We start from the raw sequence: 4,990 nt of genomic DNA, 5'->3' as shown, positions 1-4,990 counted from the left end.
CTCTTATACATATAATATATTAAACTTTTAATATTATAATAGTATAAGGGTGTATTTTAGACATTTAAAATACTTGGTGGTTTAATCTATTAATTAAACTAGACTTTTAATTTAATTAAACTCAAACCATATATTTATGAATTAAAAATACTCTTTTAATTAAACGATTTAATTAACTATTAATAAAGTCCATAAGAGTTAATTTAAACTATTCAACAAAACATCATAATTCCAATTATTAAACTCAAAATTAAAACCATTTAATTAATTGTTTAAGTTATGAACCCAAGAGTTTTAGAATTCAATTCTTTTTTTCATAAAAAACTTTTCTCAAATTCCAAAACTTGAGGGCAAGTTTTGTAATTCTTGAAAACCTTTGGATTCCATAACTTATGGAATTAATGGTGTTTTATGATGAAACTATCCATGTTCCATAACTTAAGAACAAGTTATGGAATTCTTTAAAACATTAACACCAAATTTTGTAACTCCATAAAAACTTTGAATCAAATTTTTTTTTTAAAAAACACTTTCATATCCATAACTTATGGAAGTTTCAAAAACCCTTAAGATCACAACTTTAAAAAAAACTTTTGAGCTCCAAAATTTTATGACAAAATATGTAACTCCTTAAAACATTTAGATCAAACTTTTAAAACTAATAAAATAATCATATCATTTTATCTTTTACTAAATTTGACCTAATTCAACTCATGTAACAAATGATTCAAATTTTACAAATAATTCGTTTTTCACAAAACAAGTAATTATCTTAAAATTTGACAAACGTCATGTTTTTTTTTTCCTTTTTTTCAACTTGAAAATAAAACTTTTGCATCAATATAACAGAAAACAACCCATGGCTCTGATACCACTGTTGGGTTTTGAGCATTCTAACACTCCTATGGTGTACATGCAACCCTATAAACCTTGGATCTATGTTTTCTCTATTATACATGCAAATATTAACTATTCCAAGGTTTCATCCTAACTAGCATATTATGAAGCACCTATACTACAAAGTTCTAGTTAGATGACATACCTGTTGATGTAGCTTGATGTCTTCAAGCTTTAAGAGCTTAGCCCCAGTAGTTTGGAAGCCTCAAATGGAATCACAAATCACCAAAACACCTTGGAAGAACTTGAGAGAATATGTATGCACACTAAAATCGGCCCACTCTTATTTTCACACACTTGTGCCAATTTTGTGAGCCAAGGACCCCTTTATATATTATGGATGATTAGGGTTACATCCATGTAAACCCTAATACCCATGACCTTTCATTTACATAGGATCCATGGGTTAAAAGCTCCATGGACCATCCATGAAAGCTTAGCCCAACCTAAATGAACTTGGCCCATTCCATATATATAAGAGTCCATATTTAATTAGTTCTTTTTGATCACTTAATTAATTCTAAATTAATTCTTGATCAATACTAATTAAATAATATGATTCCATATTAATATATTAGAACTTATAATATATTAATATAAATCATAAATATACTATTCTCAAAAGACTATCCATATAAATTGTGTCGGTGAAGTGCAACCCAAATGGACCATGTCGGGTCGGGTCAAGTACATACCAAATATAGTTATGGACTTAGACATTAATCCAACAACCTATCCATCAGATCCAGGTGCATCTCAAAAGGGTAGAAATCTTCATAGGATTTCTAGAGTTCTGTTGTCATTGTGGCCAACATGATGCAAGACACCTTAGTGGCATCTTTCTCATGGGTAGTGTACTCAGCAATCTCCTCAGGAGTAGCAGTTGACTCAACGATAACCTTTAGCTCCTTATCGAGGACATACTCTTTGCCCTCATAGCGAGTAATCATTCTGACGTTCCTAATCCATTCATTGAAATTTGAACCATTAAAAATGATTTTCCCACACAAGTTCATTAGGGAAAAGGAGCCTGTAGGGTTTGAGCCAGTATCAATGTTGGAAGACATCTGAAAAGAAAGAAATACAAGTGTTATTAGATAAAGAGTCCTTAATAAGTCACCCAAATGAAGTATTAAGGCTAGGACCCAACAAACTATTTATAGTTGGAAGAGGGATGCCGTAAGCCAAGCTATAAAATATTTGAAGGTAGGTAAATGATAATTTACCAATTTCCACCACGAAAACAAAATAGATTAATAAGTTTTATTGGATTTGAAATTCCTAGATCTTTTTAGATACATTGAACTTTCAATGACATGTTTGAATCTCGAGTGTGCCCTCTCAAGTTTGTGAGTGGGAAGCCAAGGATCACAAACAAGATGTGAATAACCATGCAAATTGACTTGGTACCCTTAAATTTTATCACCTAATTGATGTGCCGGTTAACCACACGCGCTCCACCGATCTATGATAAAATTAAGTTACCCTTCGTCACTCTTACTAGTCCTTGTTGGGTCCTAGCCTTAATACTTCATTTGGGTTAGCACCTATTTCACATTTTCCTAAAGTAACTAAGATTGGGAATTATTAAAGTGTAGTTACTTTATAATTTCATTATACTTTTAATGAAGATTTAAAGTCCTTGTCCTACCCGTTCGGCTAACGACCCTCCACCAGTCAAGGAAGCGGTGAGTGAGAGTGGACACCCATTAAGCTGCCATTTTATAGGCAACAACCTTATACCCCCCCTTAAAATTCTAAGGTTCAATTTGGAAATTAAAGTATTAGGGTGTAAGACTTTACAAATTCCAAAACTTGAGGGCAAGTATTGAAACTATTCAAGACCTTTCATTTCATAACTTATGAGCTTAATGGTCCATTAAAATGAAGACTCTTCATTTTTATGTAACCTCTTATTCTTTAATGACACTTTTAAAGAATTGACTTTTGGTTATCCATAACTTGAGGACAAGTTATGGAATCCATGATTAGCCATTAAGATCAAGAATCATACTTACAAGCAAGCTACACATAATTCCTATGATCTTCTAAAACTCATAAGAGCATGAACATTGATATCAAAATTTCAAGAATCATATTAACACATATATAACATGGAATTTTGATATTAGCCATTGTAAATGGATTAGCATAAGCATTACACCATCTAAAACAAGTTTTAAAACACCAAAACAGTTTAAGGTAATGTTTCTAGTCCATTTCCAGCAGCAAAACTCGAAAATTTGCATTCAGCGGCTCCTACTCGTCGAGTGCAAGAACCTACTCGACGAGTAGGATGAATTTATGCATGGACTCGTCAAGTCCCCCCATGGACTCGGCAAGTTCATGCTGCAGAGTCCAGATTTTTTGAGCTTTTTCAACAATTTTGCATCAAGTATCAAGAAAACAAGCCTAGGCTCTGATACCACTGATGGGTTTTGAGCATTCTAACACTCCTATGGTGTACATGCAACCCTAGAAACCTTGGATCTATGTTTTCTCTAAATACATGCAAGTTTGATTTTCCAAGGTTTACTTCCTATCTAGCATGTTATGAGGAACTTGTAATACAAAATTCAAGTAGAATAACATACCTTTTAAAAGCTTGGATTCCTTGATGACTTTGTGAGCCTAGCACCCCAAATGTGATGCCTCAAATGCTTCACACAACACCACAATTCTTGGAATAACCTTGAGAGAAGTTCACTATACTCAAAAATCGGCTAGCCCTCTTACTTGCTTGTAGTAGTGCCGATTTTGCTTGCCTAAGGAGTCTTTATATAGTTGTGACACAAGTAGGGTTACACCATGTAAACCCTAACTGTCATGGCTTTCCATATTCCATGATCCATGGGTTTGTAACCTCCATGGACTATCCATGGAGCACCTTATGGGTTTTAACCCAATCCATACAAACTATGGATCATTAGCCCACTATACAAGAATAGATTATTTACACAATCAACCCCATATATTTAATTAGTCTCTTTTTGATCACTTAATTAATTCAAGATTAATTCTTTGATCAATACTAATTAGATAATATTATTAATATATTAGTACTTATAATATATTAATAAACCTTAAGTGTCCTTTCTCTCATTTTGGTCTATCCAAGTATTGCAATGCCATGCAACCCAAATGGACCATGTCGGGTCGGGTCAAGTACATACCAAATATAGTTATGGACTTAGACACTATATCCAACAATAATTTCTAGAGCCGAGAGCGGGAGATTTATTGGAGCACTTTGGGGAAGAAGGGTATCATGTGGGAGGTCTGCAGACAGGGTCCCTCGGGATGGTTATTCAGCATTATCAGTATTAAGTGGCTTTAGTAACCATTATTGATTGGCGGATGAAAGCGCCAAAGGAAGTAGCTCGTTGCTAAGGTATTAGTTGGAGTATCTGTCTTTTGGACTTCAAGATTTGAGTGTGGGGTCATTCAAGCATTAGGGATTGTCGGTTTCACTGGGATTCAGGAAGTGTTTGGCTAGTTCTTAGAAGTGTGTGATCACTTACGATTGGCTGGTAATGAAGCACTAGTTGGAAAGGTCTGCTTGTCATCAGACCGATCGTTGGAAAGTAAGAAGGATGGGGAATTCTCAAATTTCCATGTATTGTGAAGACTTAGTTGAATCTAAGTGGGGGAGAATCAACCCGGAACGCAGAAGCAGGATCGGTTTTGAAAATGGGATAAGTTTCGTGTCGTTGTCAGGAAGGAAGAAAACCCTAGTGGCTGTTTGGTTTGAGGGTTGTGTGAGTTGGGAGTTCTGTAAAACTCCCCAGCATGTAGATCGCGTCTTCTCGGTGCTTGATAGCAGAACTTTGGGAAATCAGGTTGGGATTCTAGCCATGAATTGAGTTCAGTTGTGTGTTAGTTTGAGTGTGTGTTCGACCAGTATGGAAAGTGTTGTAAGACTACGGGGGTAGCCGTAGCATTCACTTGCAATCAGTCAGTATGGAAAGTGTTGTAAGACTACGGGGGTAGCCGTAGCATTCACTAGCGATTAGTTAGTATGGAAAGTGTTGTAAGACTACGGGGGTAGTCGTAGCATTCACTTGCGATCAGTTAGTATGGGAAGTGTTGTAAG

The sequence above is a fragment of the Lactuca virosa genome, chromosome 5, assembly GCF_052849685.1.
Source record: "Lactuca virosa cultivar CGN04683 chromosome 5, Lactuca_virosa_CGN04683_v6, whole genome shotgun sequence".
NCBI classification, from domain to species: Eukaryota; Viridiplantae; Streptophyta; class Magnoliopsida; order Asterales; family Asteraceae; genus Lactuca; species Lactuca virosa.
The sequence above is the reverse complement of the archived record's forward strand: the minus strand, read 5'-3'. Positions refer to the sequence as shown.